Genomic DNA, 24,654 nt, shown 5'->3' with positions numbered 1-24,654 from the left:
GCTACTGGGAAAATCAAAGTGTTTCTGGAGAAGTCAAAGTGCTCATGGGAAAGTTGAAGTATTGCTGGGAAGTCGAAGTGTTGTTGGGCAAGTCAAATTTCTAAGAAGAATATCTTGGGTCGAAGTTGCAAAAGAATTTGCTGGGCAGGTCAAAGTTATAGAAGAATTTGTTGGGAAGGTCGAAGTTGCAAAAGAATTTGATGTGCAAGTCGAAGTTGTAGAAGAATCTGCTGGGTAGGTCGAAGCTACAGAATAATTTGTTGGGCAAGTCGAAGTTGTAGAAGAATTTGGTGGGCAGGTCAAAGTTGCAGAAGAATCTGTTGAGAGGTCACAATTACAGAAGTTGTTGGAAGGAAATCTCGTTAAGGAAGAAATGTTTGACTTGGTCTTAGAGGGCCTTGGTCAAGGGTCATAGGTCTTAGAATTCGTCAATTGAAGATTCTGTAAGAAGAGAATAATTCTTGTGGGTTTTCCTCTTAGTTGGAGAGGTTTTGGACCTAGATGATCACCTATATCTTATGTCCTTTGTATTATTGTTCTTTATGGTTTATAGATGTATGATGGAGAGAATATTAATAATAATCAAGTAAAAGATGAAGATAATCAAGTTAAGTAAAAATACATCACACACAGTTATCTAGAAAATAAATCACCCAATCTAGTTGCCCCTAGATTTCTCAACATGGTATTAGAGCTAATGTGACTACATCAAGGAAAGGCAGCTTAAAGAAGGATACTCAAGGGTCGAAGCACAAAAATATCACTTAGGAAACATAAAGGACCATCGAATCATCAAGAAGGGATTCATAAGGATCGAACAAAATAAGGAGCATTAAGAAAGGCTACTCAAGGATCACATCATGTAGAAGCAACAACAAGGAGACCTCAAAAAACTAGATCATCCAAAGAAGTTTTCTACAATTAGAACATTCTTGGGAAGTATATAATCTTTAAAGGAAAGTAGACCTCAAGGACCATTCATCCACTTAATCAAAGAAAGACCCTACATTTGAAGAATCTTTGGAAGGCCACTACACTATACACTATCATACGAGAAAGCAAGAAGAGGTGTTGTCATCATCATCAAGGAATCAAAGTGATCTCCCTCTCTTTGAAGGATTGCCTTTGAAGGAAGACATCTTCTATTATCAATGTCATTATCAAAATCAAGAAGCATCGATTTGAATATATTGTCATCAGAGAGCGTCTTCACTTGACAAGTAAGTACCTCTATATTTATGATTGAATCTGCTATCAAAATGAATTCATTTTTCAAGGAAAGCAACAAATTGGCTGGGCCATTAAATTTTGTTGCATGGAAGAAGAGAACATATTTGATCCTCATATAAAAATGAAGTCATTGAACATGTTAAGGGTAGAGGCACTAAACCTCCAAAGGAAGAAGCTCAAGCTCTTGCAAAGTATATGAAAGGAGAAATAAGGGTTCAAAGGATTTTCATAGGATCCATCAAGGGTACCTTAATACCTTATGTATCAAATTTGGAGACATCAAAAGAAATATATGACAAGTTAGTACAATTGTTCTCCATAAGTACTGCAGGAGAAGTGATATATTTAAGGAACAAGATGTACAAAATTAAGATCTCAAAGGAAGCTAGAATAACCTCATATTCTATGAGGGCACCATAAATAAGAGACCAAATACAAGATTTGGGAGAAATAATGTATAACAAAGAAATGACAACCATAATGCTCAATGTTATTTCAGAGGAATGGGGAAAATTGACATCTAGCATCTTTGGAAAGAAGGAAGCCACCCCATTTAATGAACTTTGGTCATTGTGTAAAATTGAAGAAATGAGGTTGAAGGAAAAAAGCGATGTAGGATCAAACGAGAAAGTCCAAGAATTTGTTTTCATGGATAGGAAGGAAGGAAAGTTTAGAATTTTTGGTCCTCAGAAAAAGAACAAGAATAATATGTCGAAAATTCACAGTTATGGCTATCATGAATATGGGCACTACAAGAGAGATTGTCCTAAACTCAAGAAGGACAACAACAAAAGAGGAAGGGAAGAATCCCATATCACCGAAGAAGTGGAAGAACCTGAGAAGAAGAAATCAAAGAAGGAGGAAGTGAGAGATCTCTACTATGACTGAGATAATCTCCTCCACTAAGTTCTTTTTAGTTTTGTAAATAATAGCTATCATGGTAGGAAGAATTGTAAGTATGATAAGATGCATCATATTAGGAGATGGCATCATGGTAGAAGCATGCGATTGAAGCAAGAGCTCATTATAGTAGCTTGAAAAGGAGAGCTGAAGCAGAAGTCTACATGGATGTAGCAATCATCACATAAAGGAAGTAGCTCGTGGTAACCTCATTGAAAGCATGTGTAGTGCATATGGTTGAAAGAAAGTCATCTAGCATGATAGAAGGAATTCATCATACATCATCATCATGAGAAATAATCTTCTGCCGGATGAGGATAGTCTAGATCCTCTGTTGGAATCTTCATTAGAAGGTTCACCTCTACTTGGAAGAAGCAAGTGTCTCACTGATCATTCCACCTTGTGTGGGATACATTGTTTAGAAGGATGATGTTATGGTGAAAAATGAGTGCAATAGGTCAAGTTGATTGAAGTACTTTCAATCAAGGAAATGAAGTTGTTGAAGGAAGCCTAGATGACGAAAAGGAGAAAAGAGACATGTATATATTTGATATATTAAGTCAAGCCATTATATAATTTCTGACAACATGGGTAAATGCTCCACCTTGTGGTCATGATAAAGGATCTCTTCCTTTGAAAAATGCATGAAATCAAGGTTCACATATTGACAAAATCAAATTAACACAATATTTCCTCATATGGAATATGAGGTGGTTAACAATCATGATAAAGGAACTTTGTCAAGAAGTTCACGAGGAAGAAATATGTGAAGAAAGAAATAAGAGATCGTGAAAAATGCAACTACGTTAAGAAGAAGTCAACATCTGACGACTTGAAGAATTGATCATGACATCTCCATAGAGAATAAGACTGTGATAAGGTTTGTAAGGAGACCCTTGACATATGAAGTCTTGGAGATGTGCTTATGAATATGAAGGATGTTGCAGGAAAGCAAGATGTCATGATGAAAAACCATCACAAATAGTAACTTTGATTTGATGTTCATTTTTTATTATTGAACAACATTTGGATGGGTAACTTGATACAGGGATACTGAAAAAACAGGGTTGTAGATGTCACCTACAACTGACACTCATGTGGTTGGATGAAATATGTGAAAGGAAACATGACCTTGAAGAGGTAGCAGTATGAAGAAAAGCCAGATGTGGACTAGAATATCACTTTCTAATGAATATAAGGATGACATGATTGACATGGTTTGTGAAGGAAAGTGATGGATGGACGATCCCCTACAAAGAGATGAAGGCTCCATAATGTTGAAGGTGAACTTCATGAAATTTAAAGAAGGATCTCCATAAGCAACCGACAGTCCCATGATATCCACTTAGAGCAACAAAGTTATGGGAAACAAGTCCCTAGTTGAGAGGGATCTTGGACAAGTCCCTGAATAAGAGGGATCTTGGATACATTCTATTTATAGGAATGGGTATATCCTCCCTAGTTGAGAGGGAGATATAGACACATAATTCTTGTCTTCACTTTGGGAGGAAAGAATGGAGGATTGGGTAAGTATCTGGCATACAATACTCTCTAAAGATGAGGTAGGGAATCCAACATAAGAATAGTCGATGAGGACTAATATTCTTGAGGATTGGGAATCCAAGATAAGAATATTCCTAGAAGGACATACTTTGTGAACACCCAAGTGGGGTATGTACCTTGAGACGCAATGATGATGGTGTTCATAAGTCATTGGTCTCACTAGCATTGTGCTCTGATCTTGTGGGGAGATAGAGCTGTTAGTCAAGGCCTTGTTATGTGACAATTCTGGATGATATGATGCTAAATAGATGGGTTACTAGCCTGACTCTTCTTATGAGAATTATTTAGATTGAGAATGTCCAAGTACCTTGTATGAATTATGAATACCTCCCTAGTTAAGAGGGAGTGTTAAAATATGTAACTAGGTTCGGTCTTCATAATGACATATGTAATCATGCTTTTATGTATTTAATGAAAATAGAAAAATAAATTTATTATTGTTATTATTGAGGAATGGGTTTCATGCTCGAGGGAAATTTATGTTTAGGTCAAGCACCCATTGAGTGCTTCTAGGTCTTGTCATTGAGTCTACAAGTCAATTGAGTTACTATCATGTATGAAATACCCTTTTGGGCATGTTACATACTGTAAAGAAAATTTATTTGAGTCAAAAGAAAGTCGAAAGACCCTCCAAGACCTCATCATGGTGCAAAGATCAAGTCAGCCTACATGAAGGAACAATTTAGCCTAAAGGAAGCAATTCGTACTCCTCAAAAGCCTATAAATAAGAATGAACTCGACCTCATTAGAGTACTCACTCAAGCAAGTTCAATCTCCTCAAGATAGAATATGGAAAAGGATGAAAAAGGAGAAGAAAAGAAAGATTTAATTTTTGGGCCTCTCTTTCTCTCTTGTGTTATGGTTTCTACTATTGCTGGGCAAGTCAAAGTGTTGTTGGGAAAATCAAAGTGTTTCTAGGGAAGTCGAAGTGCTACTGGGAAATTCAAAGTATTGCTAGGAAATTGAAATGTTGTTGGGAAAGTATAAGTGATAAGAAGAATTTTTTGGGTCGAAGTTCCATAAGATTTTTTTGGGTAGGTTGAATTTGCAGAAGAATTTGATGGGAAGGTCGAAGTTCCAGAAGAATTTTCAAGGTAGTTCAAGGCTGCAGAAGAATCTTTTGGGAGGTCGAAATTGCAGAAGTTGCTGGCAGGAAAGCTCGTTAAGGAAGAAAGGTTTGACTTGGTCTTGGAAGGTCTTGGTTAAGGGTCATAGGTCTTGGAATTCGTTAATTGAAAGAAATTAACATCATAGAAAGAAATTGATATAAGGAAATAGCAATGAAACCCTAGAGATGAAATGATGATATACTAACTTAATTATTGATATTCATGCTTTAGTTTTTGAAATCTAGGGTTTGTAACAAAACCCTAATAGAGATTGATATTCTAGGGCATGATATTGAAACCCCATAAATATATTATTTTTTATTATTGATATGATTTAGTTTTAAGGATGAAATCTAGGGTTTGCAACAAACCCTAGTAGAGTTTGACATGTAATTACAAAAGTATATTGTTGAAACCTTAGATGTATATGATTGGATTGATTAAGTTGTTGATATCTAAGGCTTTATGTCTCAAATATGGAGTCTAGGGTTTGTGACAAAACCCTCGCAAGTTGTTGAACTCTAGTATATAAAATATGCGGCCCTTGCTAATTATGAACCTATCTAGGTTTAGGTATTTGATGTCTAAAGTTTGAATGTTTTGATGCTTCCATTATAATAACATCATTTTGGTATAGTTTCATGCTTCTTTATATTTGTATTAGGTTGTACTTGTTATTAAAAGTTTTGTAGGTACATAATCTTCAAGATGTTGAAGATGTTCATAATTGAAGATGATAATAATAATGAGCATGATGAAGGAAGCTACTAGAATGATGATGATCAAGATACCCTTGATGCCATGAAGCCTTGAAAGGTTGAAGTCTCTCCAATGTTATAAAATAAGGAAGCTATTGAGTTGAGAGGAAGCTTAGATAGAAGAAAGGGTATATCTCAATAGTTAAGAAGGAGGACATAATATGACAACCATAGTGAATACCTTGAATAAATAATGAAACTGAAGAATGAACAAACGTACCACAGATAAACAAAATAATTGAGAAGTACTAAGGTTGTATTTGGTGCTATTGAAGAAATGAAAGAATAATAATGCTTTCAACAAGTTGTACTTGGATAACCTGATGATGATATAAGTAACACCAGAATGATTGGGGACCCCGAAGGTTTTTGTTTACTTGTATATATACTTGAAGGTTTATTACTGATTGGGGTTGTGATTGTGCATGATCTCTCCATAAAAGGTTTAACATTTTAAGCATGCTTAGATTGGTGAATATATATTTGGTTTAGTTGATAAGGAGAGATGAAGCATCTTGTGGCAATGAGATGCTTGGGAGGACATCTGGCTGGCCTATGTGTTGATGTCTAGATCCCAAAGTAGGGAGGGTGGAATTGGTCTTAGAGCTCTGACCTTGGATGCCACCTAGATCCCTGGGTTAGTGTTAGAGCTTAAAAGCCTGATGGTGCCTAGAGTGGCTAAAGCTTGAGTACACCTTAGTACCACCTGATTAGAGTACCCCGGTCAGGTATATAATCTGTAGCACTATGTGTGTTGTGACTCTTCATAGAGCATATAATTGTGATATATTCCATGTACCTCTTCATATATGTAATTATAAATACCTCCCTAGTTTAGAGGGAGTGTTAAAAAATTTAACTAGTGTTAGTGATCTAAGAGGATCCTAAAAGGCCAAATTTTCAAAGTCCTCAAAACACAAACCTATCTCAAATCGAAGAACTCGTCGTTCTGAATCCAACGACACAAACAAAAACTAAAACATACATTGTATGTGAAAGTTATGGCCCACTAATGTTTTTTGGAAAAAACTAAATTTTTTGCAGGCAGGACCCATAAGTGACACATGGCATGCTGACGTTAGAAGTACGAACGATGACATTAGTAGGGTGATGTGTCCATATAGATGAAGGAGAGCCAATTAGGTAATGACACATGGAATATGATGTCAGCATCCCGGTCAACAGCCCAATCAGTGATACGAACCAACGATAGCACACCACATGGCGCCCAATCAACATTGTCCGTTTTTGTTAAGGAGGTGATGTTTTGTACTATTCTGACTGTCGATGGCGACTAAATTTTCACCTATTTGAAATTTATAATGACCTCTGAAATGGATGGTGGGAAAATGCCCGTTAGGGCTAATTTGAATTAAAATTAAAAAAAATTGGCTCGCTAGCTGATTGTTGGTGGTAACAACTGTTAAACAGTGAATGTATATTATATATTATAATAGGTAGGCGAGAGTTGAACCCACTTGGCATGACTCCTAGTGAGACCTTCAACGACACAATGACACCTCATTACAAACAAAACAACAACAACAATTGACTCCCTACGTGTTTTAACACGGGTCGCTCATAACCTAATCTGGGCCCTTACCACTGGACCATGGGTGGCGGCCTTTGATAGGTCTGCCCACCCGATGGTATTTAATGCAATGGCCGTCGATGAAATGAGGGGGTGCGGTGAGCCAACAACTGAATGAAACCCACATTGCAGAACCTGACACGAAACCCTACATGTGCGAAAACCGAGGTGGAGAATATTCCCAGTATATTCTAGGAATATTCCTATAAGGGAATCTTGCACGGAATATAAAAGATTCCCTAGAGCTATAGAGGTCACCACCACATAATAGGGTTGAATTTATAGTCATGTTTTAGTGGCTAAAACCACCCTTCAAAATTTTTCCTATGATTCGATTTTGGAGCCTCCCTTCTTATCTACAACAACTCATCTTGCACTGATCCAAGTATTCATGCTTTGAATGAGACTTATCTTTTCACTTTTGCTTGTGTTTCCTCACTTAGTTGATTCTTCTAAGTCACAAGATGATCTCCCAACTTGGTCACACAACAGTTCTGGGCTTGCATCCAGAAACTATATAATACTTGAAGGCAGTCAACCTGGATGATTGGAATTGCGTAGTTCAGACTAGCAGTTAGCCTTGAGCTCAGAAACTGCACAATCATGGGAGGCAGTCAACCTTTATGATTGGAATGCGCAGATCAAACTGGTAGTCATCCTTGAGCTTAGAAGCTATGCAGTCACGGAAGGCAACCAAACAATGAGCCCAGAAACTGCACAATCCTCACAAAGCTTAGAAACTTCACAATGCACACTGAGCCAAAAATTTTCCCAGTTCCCCAGAATTGCATAGTATTGTCTGGCAGTGTGCACGGTAAGTTTCCCTAAGAAAAGAAAGAAAACTAAAGGGAAAAATGCATCCCTAGGAAGTAGGGATCTATTATTAGTTTCCCAAAGGTGGCACATTGCTATTTTTAGAAGTTTCCACCAAGTGTCTCTTTTGTCTTTGGTCTCAGGCATATGTGTCATAAAACCTCATTGCTCAAATCTAGTTGATCAATGCCTCTAGAGCTCATTTGAGCATTCGATCTTAGAGCCCTAGAATTCACGAAGAGATCAAGGAATTTTCAGTGGGATCATTGTCGCTTTTTTAGGTGAGTTTTATTGTTATCACCTTTTGCCACCTTTTCTTTCACTTTTTGTCGTTTTGTTTGTGTGAGTGTTGTTTTTCTTATTTCTCTTCATGATTGCTGACATTTCAACTTGTTTTAACTTGTAGAATAATTGTTTCAATTTATCATTTTCCTTTCACAAGTGTTGCATCATTTTCTTTGTTTTTGCACCAATGGTCGTCATTGCTGCAATTCCCCTCACTGATTTGATTCTCTTCCCGCTTATTCAGTTTCTGCACTTGATCTATCACGATTCATTCACACTTAATAATATATTCACTCAAGCTAACACCATCACTTAGATATGCTCATTTTTCACGCTTCCCTTGGGCATATCTGCACTTCCCTTGGCTGGATTTTTCCTTTCCTAGCTGGGAACTACACAATCCCAAGGATCAAGCCACAAGGTTGGCCTCTAGAAATGCGCAGTGAGTAGTACAGGCTGGCCCCAACTATGCATTGCATAGTCCCAAGGGTCAGCCTATCACCTTGGCTACAGAGACTGTACAATGCACAATCTCTCATAGTCTCTGCCCAGGTTTGGACTGCGCATTTCAAAGTCCCAAGCCTAAAGCTTCATCCTTGGCTAGTGGGACTGTACAATGTGTAGTTCCCACAGGAAGTCATCCCTCTTACTAATGAAAATTGCGCAATCTTTCCCATCTGATGCTTAGTTCACTGCTTGACCATGCTTTGAAGGTAGATTTGTTGAAGCTAATGTTTGCTTTCCATGAGTGTCCTTTTTGTCCCACAGGTACCACACATGTGAATCACTTATCTCCAACAGTCACCATTACCATGGCACCAAAGAGAGCTACTTCAAGAGATACCACTGAAATAAGTATTGGGGAAGTAGTTGAGGAAGCGCTAGTTAACTTTCCAATATATGCAGACACTCAATTGTTATAGAAAAGGAGTCAACACTAACATGGTAGCAATTCCAACAAAAACAAAAGGCAGAAACCTGATACAAGATAAAGGAAAGAGAAAGGTTGTAGGCTGTACAGAGGGGGAACAAAGATGTAAGATGAAAGCAGATCCAATCTTCATGCAGGTAACTTTGGCAGTAGAAGAAAAAGGGAGCAGAGGAACAAAGAACAGGAGGAGAAGTAGAAGAAGGAAGAAGAAGAAAGGAAAGGCGAAATGTTAGGAGAAACAACATTGATTCAAGTTGAAGAGAAAGGAAAAAATCAACCAGCAGCAGAGGGGGAGAGAAAACAGATGTACGATTGGGAGCTTGCTTAGCAGATTGAAGACTTGATTGAATTTGCATACATGGAGTTGGAACCAAAACCATAGGATGAAGATGTTGACCTAATGCCTAGTGCACCACAGGTCACCATTCAGTCTCCACCACCTCTAGCCGTAGAGTTAGCCCCGAGCGAGGAAGGGGACATAGTTCCTCTTGATGATGATCCAGTAATGGATGTGTACAATCTGTCATATAATGAACTTCAGAAGAGGATTGTACAAGTGTGAAGAGATCATTTTTTAGATGGTCATGCATCACCTGCATTCATTAGAGAAAGGGTGATAATGTTGGACACCAGTAGGAATCCAAATTCCATTGCCAGATCCAACTTGGCCTTCGCAAGTGTGACGACTGAGAATAAGTAGTTGGCATAGGACTTACAGGCTATTCGGAAATAGATAGATCAGCTCCATGGAGCAGCACAAAATGTAGCTCCCACATAGGTCTACTTAGGGAAAATGAGAGCAACCATACTTGGTGAGGTATCAACACTTGAAGAGACCATGCAAAACCTCTATGAGGAGATCATGACCATACATAAGGCATTTGTATGCTTGCATATCTTGCAACAATAGAGCAAGGAATTTTTCAAGACTCGAAGGAATGTGAAAATTGTCATCACTGCTGTGCAAGAATGGACAATGTGATACAAAGGGGCACCACTTACTTTGGTAAAGAAGATGAATCTACAGGCAGAGCTGGGGAAGGCAAGAGTTTGAATGTTGATGCAGAACAACAAGCAGCTCACCTCATTCATTGGAAACATTCAGGCCTCATATGTATGGTTGTACAATAGTTTGGATTTCATGGTGAGAACCCACAAGATCCCATCAGTCAACTCACTCACCGAAGCTAAACGCAAACACCAAGTCAGGCAGGAGATTGAAGAGTACTTGGACCAGCTAAGACAGGTTGCCACTAAGGAGGATTTAGAGATGAACATACAGAACATGAAAAACTACATTGGTGGTCCCGTCTGAGTCAGAATCATGTTGCTCCTATTCAAGAAAGAAGTTAAGACTAGTTCCACATCGTCGTACCCTGATGTTATGGAGGCTAGAGTCTGGTTCCAACCTGACACCATCATGCAGTTTGGGGACGTCATCGCACAATACCAAGCTTGGCATCGATACATGATCGAGAAGTTTCAAGTGGAAGTTTCCGAGCCAGAGTGTCCCCAAACTCAAGCATCGTAATGTTTTGTCTTGTTAGGCTATCAAGTTGCCTCTACCCTATTTTTTCCTATATGGGTATGAATGTAAATCTATTATTATTTGTAATTATGTTATAAGTGAAATTCCAAGTGCCAATATTGGAATATGAAAGGTCATCATTTAATATAATGTGTTATTTTGTGAATAAGTTGAAGAGTCATGAGGGTAGTCCAAAGGTCTCAAAGGGGAGTTGAAGATTCACCCCCTCTTGTTATAAATATAACCTAATAATTCATGTAAAGGTATTTTGGGAGCCAAGATTTTGGCTAGGCTTAGGCTTAGAAAGAGCTTGGGAGTATTATGAAGAGCCTTGGCTTCTATGCAACTTAGAGCGAGTATAATTATTTGGAGGAGCAAGTGTTCTTAAATGTAATTTTCCACTATTGGGGCTAGTGGTCGTTAATGGTGTATGTATGGATGGGACTTTCACTTATAATAATAAAATCAGAGGCAACATGCTTTCATGTATATGCTGTTAATATAGTAGGACTATTCTTGTTGTATTGGTGAGGTATTTTATTTAACTAATGCATATGCTTATGAACTATTTTGTTTGCATTTGTACAAATCTTGTTGAATGCATGTTGTTCGATTAACTCATCACTTTAACTTGTGGACTATTCCGTATCTTAGCATGTGATGTCATTTCGCTAGTGTGTTCCTTTCAAGTTGTGTACTATTACAGGCTTCCAAGGGGCGCACTTCCTTTTCCCTTCGCATGTTGGAACCTTCATGCATCACACTCGACTCTCCGCAGGGTCAAACACTTGCTCTTACCCAAAGTTATCATACTTTACTCTGTGCATTTCCATAATCAAGGCATAACATTACCACCCATTGTTGGGACTCCTACTCCAAACAATGTGAGGTATAGTTGGGACTTTATATCGGGGATATCCCTAAATGTTGGCTGGTCCAACACCATCAACAAGTAAATTTTCGTAATTTTTCGCTAGGAATTCAATGGTGAAGTCTATTTCTTTAGCAAAGATATACATTTTTAGGCTATCCTTGGAAGTGGAGGTATAAGGTGTCATTTTGTAATTGCATGTAATTTTATTTTGTTTCCAATTAATGAAAGAGGCCTCCCCACATTGAGCAAGGGACCGAAGGCGTAGCCCACACTAGGTGAACTTTGTTATCAACTTGTTTGTGTGCCTTTGTTCTCATGGTTTCTTTTGATTTCTACTTATTTTATGTGTATGCTTCACTTGGTTACATGCTCTTTTAAATGAAATTCTATATGCATCCTTGAAGTAAAATATCTAGATAAAGTTTGGTATTAGAGTAGGTCTTCTTGATGCGATTTGCATGAATGAATGGTAACTAGGAGCAAGCTCCAAAGAGGTGAAGGAAAACTCAAATCCTTTGATCCCAAGGTATGGCATGCAACACGAAGACGAAACATGGTATATGAGGAAGCTTGATTGGAGGAAGAGAAAAATTATCGCAATATCTTCTTCACCATGGCAGAGAAAGTGGACAAACGATTTGTAGAATATGAGAAGACAATGGTAAAGCCTGAGAAGAAAGAGCCAAATGATCATGACTCGGTAAATCGAGGAGAAGGAGGAGACCCTCATGAACCTCCCTCTCCATATTCCAGTGACAATTCTTCTTCTTCTTCTCATAATTCTAATAGGAATCATAGGAATGCATCTAAAAATCCATTTGTTAAGCTAGATGTAAAGTTTGATTTTCCCACATATAATGGAGAATGTTGTTAAACACACATGGGCAACAATAGAATATGAAAGATAAAACATGAGAGTACAATTTTTATTAACAAATGATACATTTATAGTACATATTGTGACTGTTGGGTTTCACATCCCAAGGTCTCTTGGACTTCTTTTTGTCTATTTCGCTTCCACACTAACCCATTGAGGATTAGGTGTCCAACATTCCCCCCCTAAATTTGAAGGGTTATGTATGAGTCCAAGAAGAGAGCTGTAATACGAAATGTGCAAAAATGCATGGCAGTGCTAGGATGAATGTGCTCTCTGAAATGTTGGTATAAAGGGCAGTGGTTTAAGGATGACCACCAACACTAGAATGCTTAGTGCAGTTCTCGGAACTCTTCCAAAACTGGCAAGAAGTTGAAGTCTTCTGCTAGAGGAAGTGCTCCTATTGTTTTGAAGAGGGAAACCTTCAACCATGAAAGGGAGGTCTCACCTCGCATAAAAGGGAGAACTTCAACCTGAAAAGGGAAGTCTCAACCTGTGATGGTTTAAGGATGACCAACAACTCTGGAATGCTTAATGCAATTCCTGGAACTCTTCCAAAATTGGCAAGAAGCTGAAGTCTTCTGCTAGAGGAAGTGTTCCTCAATTTTGTTCTTGGAATTCTTCCAAAACTGGCAAGAAGCTGAAGTCTTTTGCTAGAGGAAGTGTCCCAGATTACCAATTGAAGGCATGTTTAGGGGCATCTTTGTTTCTAGCTACAACTCTGAAACTGGTGTGGCAGGTTGTGGCTCCGGCTCGCTTGATGTGACTTTGAAGCTTTTAGATGACCATCATTCCCCCCCCTTGTTAGATACAAGGTGAGATGATGGAGAAAACTCAACTGCAAGCTTGTTCAATACTCTGGAACAAGTTCTGACATGTGTTTGGAATATCTTCTTGGCTGTTGATGCCCATTGCCAAGAAGCGATCCATCCAAGATGAATCTTTGTTCTTGCAGGACGTTTATTTCTGAAGCATCTGTGTGAAGAATGATTGGTTTTATGACAGTGCTTACATGGATGAAGATCAAAACAGTGATCTTTCAAATGGCCAACTTGGTCACAGTGTTGGCATTTCACAATCTGTTGTTGTTGCTATGGAAGAGGGGCAGAGTCTGGAACAACTGGAGGTGAACTGTCATGAATGAATCCAGCACTCTAAAACTGAATGGGTTTTGAGTAGTCTGGAATATGAAAGGACAAGTATTTCTCATATCCAGGACCAGTTCTGTGCTTGTTGTGGACAAGATGTTCCCAAGGTCTGATGATGGGCTTGGGAAGTGCAAGCTGAACTTCTGCATCTGCATGTAACCTTGCTGCTTTATGGGATACTAAATCTGAATGAACTGTAACATTATTGACTTGCTGTTGATGGGTGGTTGTCTCAATGTTCTGAATAAAAATAGGTTTAGAATGATGTCTATTTTGATGTAGCTCTTCTTGCTGTAGCTGTGATTCAAGCTGCAAAAAATCAATCTTTTCCTGTGCATTATGCAGGCAGGTCTGAATGTCACAGAGAGTGTCTTTGTTGATGTTTACCATCCCATCGTCATTGGACTGTATCAAAGTATTTAATAAATCTAATACATCATAAATTAAAGCCATTTTGACTTACGAAAAAAAGAATACTGAAGCAGCTCTGCCTTTTTTTTGTAAGCTAGAGAAAAAATGGAAATTAATAAAGTGGCTTGGATATAAGTAAAAATCTGCAGCGATGAGGCGATGTCTCTATAAAGAGACCAAACCGTTATACAACTTGTCTGCAATTTTCTTCAACACTTCTTCACGATTCACGTATCTTTTACCACCATCTTTAAAGATTGCACAAAAATTAGCAATGGAATCAAAACCTCCACGCTAAATTTCAGCTCCTCAAATCAAATCCTTTGTCTCGAATCTTTGATGAATATATGCAAACTTCCAAAAACCTTACAGCCGTGTGTTTCAAGACCTCCTGACTCAAAATTTTGAACAAACAAACACTAAACTGTACAGACTACTGATGCACAACGAATATGTGGTCTTTGTATGTAGCTTAAACTGGAATTTAAGCTTCAAAGAGAGAGACTGAATCAATACTTCCACATAAACATTCAATGCACCATGGCAGATTCGAACTTCACTATTAATATAGATTCTCTGGGACTTCACTGTTAATAAATGATGGTCTCTTGGACTTGAGGCGTGTAATGTTCTGAATTCTAGTTTCTAATCATTATGGCACCAACGCGAGTGGAGAGCCTTGTATTGAGCGGCTTGGTTGCAATTTCTCCCGAGTACGTGAGAAACTAAGAATCGTATTCTATAACCTTAAGTGGTAGTGTGCGTGCTCAAGATGTTGACTTCCTTCCACAAATTGCTAGTGATGGTTGGAATGGAGATACTGTAATCTATGCTCATAGAGCAGGAGAGCTTGTTTTACCTCCAAAAGGTGCTGCAATACCTATTACGTTGAAAGTGCTCGAGTTTAAGCTTTACACGGTGACTTCCGCCATTGTAGTCTTTGCTATGCTAGCTTCTAGCTCGTCCAATTCATCAAGGTCCAATTCATCATCATCTTCAGCTAGTATTTGCTCCTCTTCTTCAGTTGTAACCCCAGAAGTTGAGGTTTCTGCCTTTGAATGACTTGGGTTCTTCTTCACCTCCTTGGCCCAATCTTCTTCGTCTTCCCTATTGTACTTTTCGTAAGCCTCGGCATCATCAACAAACAAGCTTGAATATGAAAGGAACAATTCACGCCCACTCATACGATCATTTTTCGCTCTCTCAACAATAGCTCAACCACGGCATATCTGAGACTCTCTCTCAGACCGACTTACATTGTCCCTCTGCTCAGCGATATTACACTGTCAACAACAGCGTGAATGTTTCCCTCGGATAATTGGCAAGTTTGTTGAGTTATTTATTCCCAAAGAGGACCAATCCAATCTTAGCTTGTTCAATGTTAGAATCTGCCAATGCTACAACCCCAGCAAGTGTTTCTAAGGCAAGCCCAACAACATGGGGACTAGATTCACCCTCACTTGATGTATTCGCCATGTTCCATCATTTTGACTTAAACTCTTGATCGATTGAAAAATACCGCTGGCATCCTCCAGAATAATGCCACTTTTCAGATGCCAAATCTTGATTCTTGATAGAGACCAAACAACTGAGAGGGTAATAGTAGTCGAGAAAAGATTTAGCACCCTTTATGTGTGATAACAGCTTTGATGCAATGCCCTTGATTACATCAGCATCACTAAATGGACACTTCAATATCTCACTGATTTTGAGTGCATAATAAATGTCTTTAATTTGTGCAGAAGAATATTTCAGTGCTTCAAATGCCAGTTGGCATGTCTGGTCAGAATTCTTCGCTTCGATGCCAAGAACCTGAAAACACCACAATGCCTGATAGGTTTCTTGGAGACACTAAATTTTGGAGACACCACTTGGTTGGGAAAATTTTGAAATGGTCTCGTGCAGGTCTATATGCAATTTCGCTACTGGAGGACCGATTGTATGGGAGCGAAATTCAAGATGTAGAGCAGAGCAGAATTCAAGATGTGGAGCAGGAGCAACATATATGGAGTTAACGCAGAGCGTATTGATTGGAGCAGAGATGGTTAACGCAGAGCGACCAACTGACTCTGGTATGGTAGTTTAGTGAATCAGAGACCAAAAATGGTGACCTGTGGATTTGAAGGATATAGAAACGACAACCAAAAATAGAGACCTGCGGATTTCAGAGGTCAGGAATGTCAGGATGGCAGGATAATGGCTAAAATTGGTCTTTCTTCAACGCAGAATACAACTGCAACAATCGAACACATGGAGATCACCAGGCACAGGGACATTCAAAACGTTTAGAATTTCTTTAACTGGCATATAGAGACACAACGCAAGGAAAATCGATTTTCCATTTCAACACGTGGATATATATGCCTTCAAACGTTTTGTATTCCCATGAATTTTGCTTAGACTTCAAGCTCAATGCCAACACATGAATCAACGAGCAATATGATTGCACCCAGAATTCACAACGTACATAACATTAATGGTGAGAGTAGGTAGCTTGAACAGAAATGAGCCAAGGCGCTAGGACTTTTAACTCTCAACGTTTTTGCATGGTCTTCAACACATAGAAGAGGTCATATTTATAACTACATTCCACAGTCTAGGGCATACGCTGCATATTTAAATATGGACCAACGCATCTGGCTCAATAAGACCAACGCATCTGCCTCACACTATTTCAATGCTTTCCATACACCACATTGTGGTATTCATTCAACGCACCAAAAATTATACATATGCCAACACAAATATATACAACGAATTCAATCATATATAAATATTTAGACCAACACGTATATAGAGTTTTGATTAGGAGCAGACATATAAGCTTCAAAATGTGTACCACTATTTCAATGCTCTATTCCGAGTAAAGCTTCAACACCAGCGCATGAATTAATCAACTAGCAATATCACTGCACCAAGAGTTCATGACCCACATAACATTAATGGTCAATGCATAGGTTTGGTGAAAGAAACACAACAAAAGGCCACAAGAAAATAGTGACTCAAATATGAGCAGGGCCAAAATTCGCCTGCTCTGATACCATGTTAAAAACACATGGGCAGCAATAGAATATGAAAGATAAAACATGAGAGTACAATTTTTATTAACAAATGATATGCATTTATAGTACATATTGTGACTGTTGGGTTTCACATCCCAAGGTCTCTTGGACTTCTTTTTGTCTATTCGGCTTCCACACTAACCCATTGAGGATTAGGTGTCCAACAAATGTAATGTAGAAAAGTTAAGCAATTGGTCCAGACAGATCGATTTCGATTGCCAAATTCAATAGATTGATGAAGATGAGGCCAAGATCCAATCAGAATCTCTTCAATTAAGTGGCATCGCACTCATATGGTGGGAGAGTAAGATGAATAAAGGTAGCAAAACCTTGAGTAATCTCCTTTCTTCTTGGTCCAATTTTGTTTTTGCATTAAAAGATTAATTCTATCATATGGGTTATCGACAAAAGGATTTAATGGAATGGAAATACTTAAGACAAAGAAAGGGTCAAAATGTGCAAAGATTCTCATAAGAGTTTAGAAAACAAGCTTTAAATTTGGGCATTCCACTTGATTCACCAGAAACTGTAACAAAGTATATTGGTGCTTTACATAGTTACATCAGGCATTCATTGTTGCTATTTGAGCCTACTACTATTTATGTATCCAGTGTGAATATCATTCACCTTGAAAGAAGGGGAAAGAGTGACAAAGAGGATCATCCCAAGAAATCATCTTTCAAACTTCATAATGGCAAGTTCAAAGGAAAAGCAAAGGGAAAGGACAATAAGGAAACTACAACTAAGAAGGAAGAAGGAGCAAAGCCATCTTACACACATTGCAAGAGGGAAGGCCATGATGATGAAAACTATTGGAAGTTTCATCCAAAATTGAAGTCAAACAGATTTTGTGGAAAGGGAAAGAAAAATATGATCGCAACCGTGCAAGAGGACCTTGGATCCCACTCTAGAGACAAGACATAGATCATAGTAGTGGGCATACAAGGTAACTTTTATCTTCATGCTAATGAAAATTATGAAATGCATGCAAGTAAAATTTCTTCAAATGAGTCTCTTGTTAATCAATGAAAGAGGATTAAATCGTTCCATTTAGAGTTGCGATGAAGCATACTAAAGTGGAAAATTCGTTTGATCCAGGCTCTCAAGTAAACTTGATTTCATAATCCTTGGTTAAGAAATTAGGGTTGGAGACCAAGCCTCATCTAAAACCCCACCCTCTTGGTTGGGTGTGCGACCAAACAATGTAGGGTGCGACCAAACAATGTAGGGCTCGATTGTGATTTCATCCAAAATAGTATATGAGGTTGACCTTAATGTTGTACCTTTGGACATCTGTGGCATTATATTGGGGAATCCATATTTGTAGGAAATGAAAGAAATTTTCTTTCACCATGAAAACAAGTATCATGTCACGAAAGATAAGATGGAATAAATTGTTAGGGATCATTGTGCCAAGATCATTGCAAGTCTTATAATTGTAGATGAAATTAAGAGATTAATCAATTCCAGCAAAGGGTGCATGCTCATCGTTGTGAGAGAAAAATATGTAGAGACATTTGAAGCTTTCCAAGGTTGTGATCCCACTCATAAAAAAGAATTGTATGAAATTATTTCTAACTATAATGGGGTTTTTTAGGAACCAAGTGGGTTTCCTCCAAAGCATGAGATCCAACATGAAATTCACTTGCAACAAGATTCTCCTTTACCAAATATTGGTATGTACAGGTTGTCAGCCATTGAGATGGAGGAGATAAAGAAACAAGTGCAGGAATTTCTGAACCAAGGAGTCATAAGGCCAAGTTCTTCTCCATGTGGCTCACCCATCATGTTGGTGCCAAAGAAGGATGGCACATGGAGGATGTGTGTGGAATACAGGGCACTCAACAAAGTAATGGTGAAGAATCGATACCCTCTCCCTCACATTGATGATATATTAGACCAATTGAGAAATGTTGTCTATTTCACAAAACTGGACTTGCACAGTGGCTATCATCAGGTTAGGATTACAAAATAGGATGTATGGAAGACTATATTCAAGAAAAAACAAGGGTTTTGAATGGATAGTGATTCCATTAAGAAAGTGCAATGCTTCGAATACATTCATGAGGTGATGAATGACATTTTCATACATTTTCTTGATGATTTTGTACTTGTGTATCTTGATGACATTCTTGGTTTTAGTAAAATGTGGGAAGATCATGTACGTCATGTTAAAATTATGCTCGATGTTTTAAAAAAAGAAAAATTGTATGTCAAAATGTCTAAGTGTGAATTTGGTCAGACATCTTTGGTTTAATTGAATCACATTGTTGGAGGTGGACAGTTAAAAATAGATCCTTCTAAATTTGATGTGATTGTAAAGTGGCTGAAACCCACCAATGTTACAGAGGTTTGTGGATTTTTTGGTGCAATACAATACTGGAGAAGGTTCATTGTCAACTTCTCTATGATTTCATTCCCCTTGCATTCTTTTATGAGTGTGAAGTAGACCTTTCAGTGGGGAGGAAAGCAATAGAAAGACTTTGATACACTGAAAGAAAAGATTAGTACCACACCAGTTTTTTCCTTAACTGACCTACAAAAACCTTTTGAGATTGAGACATATTGTTAAATTGGCAACTAGGGCCAAACTCCTTGTGGGTCAGCTTATTTATGGCAGCTGATATTTTTATTGGATCCCTCTCATCGAGAGGTGTAGGATTGATCCAAAGATCATCCGATTCTGATAAGTATTTATGGAGATATGAATTTATCTCAATTAAGTAATTATTACCAAACTGACCATCACTTGAGTAGGCTCAGAAGCCCAATAGACGTGTCTATTCATCACCTACACGTTTTAGTATAAATATAAGAGGATTGGATGTCATTTGGACACAATTCTTGAGTGATCTCCTCCTCTCCACGTCTTGGGTTTTTGGAGAAGGAGTGAGACACCAAGAGAAACACACGTTGGCCCAAAAGATGATGCCTTATCTACGCAGTCATGAAAACCTACCAACGCAGATCATGGGGCACTTACACGCTGTAACATAAATGGTGGCCGCACATAATGGTGTAGCCACAGTCAATGCATGGTAGCCGTGGTCACAATCCTGAGGTGAATGAAGGTCAAGAATGAAGCCGCAGTGAAGGTGAATGAAGCCACAACAAGGTCAATGAAACGTTGTCATACGCAGCAACGCAGGTCATACATATACATGGAATACGTTACAATAAAACGCTGTCATACACAACAATTCTATATATATATATGCATCAACAAATATACCACGCAGTCATATAATATGCATATGGAATATGGAACGCAAACGCAGTCACATATATATCTTATATGGAACGCTGTCACATGATGGAACGCGGTCATATAATACGCTGTGTATGGAATACGCTGCAGTAATGGTTATATATATATGATGGAAATGTACATACGATGGGCAGTAATATACGCTGCAGTACATAGGTTATATGTATACGCTGGACTGTACATACGATGGGAAGTAATGTAAATGCTGGACATGTACATACGATGGGCAGTAATATACGTTGCAGTACATAGGTTATATATATACGCTGGACATGTATATACGCTTGGCAGTCATGGTTATATATACACTAGTTAGGTAGTCATTAATGAACCACTGTCATCAAGCCGCAGTGATGAAGAAGTAAATGCAGTCATGGTATTGGAGGAATACCAATACGCTGTGTATAATGGGATTGTGTGGAACTATAGCCTAGCTGCTTTGCTAGGCTGCAAGCCATAGCAAGCAACTAAGGCTGATATATATATGAACTCCATATAAAGCAACATAAGGGTATTATGAGCAGCATGATGAGCTGCATGATGGGCAGTATTATGAGAAGCATGATGAGCTGCATGATGGGCAGTAGTATGAGCAACATGATGCATGATGTATGAGATCATGAGCATCATGGTAAATGTAATCATGTGCATGGGAAATGATGCATGGAGCATGGGCAGCATGATGTATGGGCAGTATGATGTAGTTCATGGGCAGCATGATGTATGGGCAACGTGATGTATGAGATCATGAGCAGCATGATAATGCATGATGGTGCTACATGGTCAGGTGCAGAAAATGGACGAGATGCAGCATGATGATAGGTGAAGGAGTCACCTTGGAGAATCAGTTGAAGCAGAATGTCTTCAACTGATCTCATCGTTATACGAAATGATCTATGCTAGATCTAGATAAGTCAAAGTGTTGACTTCTGTTGTAAATGTACTATCTCTCTCTCTCTCTTTCTCTGCTAAACTTTGAAGAACATAAAAGAAGAATTGATCAAGGGTTTCCCCACACATTGTGGGGTTTATCCCTAGCTAGCACCACATCTTGTGTCCTCTTGTCTTGACTTGTCTTATATGATTTATATTTATGTTGTATTTGAAGTTTATCTTAATGTTGATGTGATTTCTAACTGTGAAAATTTAAATAATTTTCTCTAGCATAGAACACACCTAATATTAACACAGATGCATGTGGGTACATCATGGGAGCTATGTTGATGTAACAAAATAAACCGGTATGTTACCATTTAGATATGTTCTCCCAAGTTGTTGTGAACTATCCCACATATGAAAATGAGTTGTATGCCTTGGTCCAAAGCGTGAAAAAGTGGAAGCACTATTTTATTGGCAAGGAGACCATCATTCACATATATCTCTAGCCCTTATAGTACCTCCAGTTGCAAACCAAGATTCAACAGGCGCATCATTTCATATGGATGGCGTTCCTTCAACTGTTTCATCTGGTAATAAAATACAAGAAGGGAATTAGCAACAAAGTGGTAGATATTCTCTCTTGCCCTCCTATTTCTGCATCTATTGTTTTGCAAAATGATTCTTTATCTTTTGAAATTTATGCTAAATAGTATGTTGATGATGAATATTTGAAGGATTTTTATGCAAAGATGATTCATGGATCATAGGTAGACAATTACCATTTGCAAGGAAAATTGTTGTAACACCTTGGAAAACTTTGTATCCCCACCAATGAAAGAATACATTTAATCAGAGAGGCACATACCTCTCTTGTGTTGGGTCATTTCAGTGTAGGGAAAACTTTCTGTCATTTGCAGAGGTTTTGTCATTGGCCTCACATGAAAAACATTGTAACAATATATGTAAGGGGATGTGTGTTGTGTTTAGTTTACAAGCACACTAATAGAAAATTGGGGCTCTACACACCACTCCTTGTTCTGAGTCATCCATGGGAAAGTGTGTCAATGGATTTTGTTGGCAGTTTACTTTTTTCAAGGAGAGGTCATGACTATTTGTGTGTCATTGTGGATTGATTTAGTAAAATGTGTGTCTTAATGCCTTGTAAAAAACAGATCACTGCAGAGAAGACTGCTCATATCTTCCTCTAATTTGTATGGGTCCACTTTGGGTTTCCCACATCCATTGTGTCCTTGGAGAGTTCTCGATGAGTTTGTGGAGAATGATGGAAACCAAGCTGAAGAGTAGTATGAAATTTCATCTGCAGACTGAAGGGAAAACAGAGGTTGTCAACTACACAATGATACATTTACTCCAGGGCTATTGTGGCAAGCATCCGAATTTGTGAGATGAGAAAATTCCTTGTGTACAACATGCATACGACAAGGTTGTGCATTCATCCACTCATAGCTCACCGTTCGAGACATGATTTGGATATTTTTCAAAGGATCCCTTAGATATTGTCTTTGGGAGAGATGAAGATTCAAGTGAGCAAAATAACAGGGAGAAGGAAAAAAAGGTTCATTTAGCGGATTCAGATGATTCACTAGGAAGTGTAGGAGAAATTGGAGAAAAGTAAAGCTCAATAAAAGGCTCGACATGACAAGTACCGAGTTGATTGCCAATTTCGAGTTGGAGATAGGGTGTGGCTCCGCATCAACAAAGAAAAAATGAAATGGGAAGGAAAGAAGTTAAGACCAACCTGATATGGTCCTTTCACCATATTTGAGAAGATTGGAGACAATGCATTTCGTCTCGATTTGCCAGCATACATGCAGATGTACATAGTGGTGAACGTTGAAAACATGAAGCTTTATGAGCTTCCTTTGATCATGGACACTGAAGAGGTTGGACATATTCCTACAGTGGGCAGTTTCACTTGAATACTTGGAAAAGCTACATGAAGATATCATTCTTGACAGGAGAACTAGGACTTCACAATGGGGAGTCGTGGAGTACCTATTAAAAAATGTAACTAGGTCATGTATAATCATGATGTTTTTTAATTGATGTAAAGAAGAAAATAAAATTATTTTGTAATGCTTGAGTCATGTTTCATTCTCAAGGAATTTTATTTTATAGTTAAGGATCCCATTGTGAGCCTTTAGGGTTGTTCATAAATTCATAAAGTCTATGAAGTCAATGTCATGTATTGAAGACATGTTACTTATTGTAAAAAGTAATTTTGTTTGAGTCATTAACACTCCAAGGCCTTGTCACAAGATATTCTACATGTAGGCCCTTCTAAAAGTATGAAGTTGTTTTTAGACAAGCATGTCGCCGAGGTACAAGGTGAATTCAACCTATTTTTGAGAGACAATCCACTATATATAGGGAAAATCAACCTCCATTTGAAGATATTCGATCAAGGATCCGAAATAGAAGAAAAGGTATGAAAAACATAGGAGAAGAAGCCTCACATCAAGCAAAGAGAAGGAAGTTAAGGATCTGAAGTATATTGAGTTGGTTTGGGTATGTTTTGGTTGATTACTCCCATGTATGTGAAGAAGAGAAGGAATGTTTTCTGCTTTAGGAAGTTGAGTTGTTACAACTATCCTAAAGGACCAAATCAAGGAAGAATAATAAGTCTTTCATCAAGTCAAGTTGAAGAAGAAAGTATCCCCATACAATCGAAGCAGTTACAAGATGCAAAAGTTGGTCTAAATCCATCACAAGTACTGAAAATAAGGTTCTTGGTGAAGCTGAGGGTTGCATGTCTGATATAATAAGTCAAGATCTAAAGGATAGTTGAGAATGAGGGAGAAGTTAGTAGTTTGACCATTGTTGACTAAAGGAAGAGGAGGAAGCCTTATGAGTTGGTCTTGGAAAGGACAATAGGTCAAGGGTCATGGTATTGGTATTTTTTAATTGAAGTTTCTATAAGAAGAATAATTCGTTTGGGTTTTCCTCTCAAGTTGGAGAGGTTGTGGCCCTGGCTGATTACCTACATTATGTGTCTCTTGTCTCTTTATTGTTTATGCTATGGTAGCTATTTGATGAAGAATACCACTATAATAATCGAAGTAAAGAAAAGATACTAATATATAGACGTAAAAAGCATTCACAAACAATTATCATTGGTAGAGAAATATCTTAATCATCATGCCCTAGATTTCTCAACACAGTAGCAGAGCTAAGGTGACAAATCAAGGAAAGTGCATCTCATCAAGGGACACATAAGAAATCAAGGGTCAAATATCGAAGGATATCAAAGTGAAGTCAAGATATACAAATAAGTGTCAAAAACCTAGATTTAAGAAGAAGTCTACACCAGAAGAAGTCTTGGGATACTCAAAATAACACAAAGACTCTACTCAAGTTGAAGGGCCCTACAAATAAACGTTTCTTGAAGACTATTCATCCTAGAGAAGCA

This window comes from Pinus tabuliformis, chromosome 9 (assembly GCF_031772625.1).
Source record: "Pinus tabuliformis cultivar Carrire ecotype Pingquan chromosome 9, CPIR1, whole genome shotgun sequence".
In the NCBI taxonomy this organism is placed as follows: Eukaryota; Viridiplantae; Streptophyta; class Pinopsida; order Pinales; family Pinaceae; genus Pinus; species Pinus tabuliformis.
Note: the sequence above shows the minus strand (reverse complement) of the source record.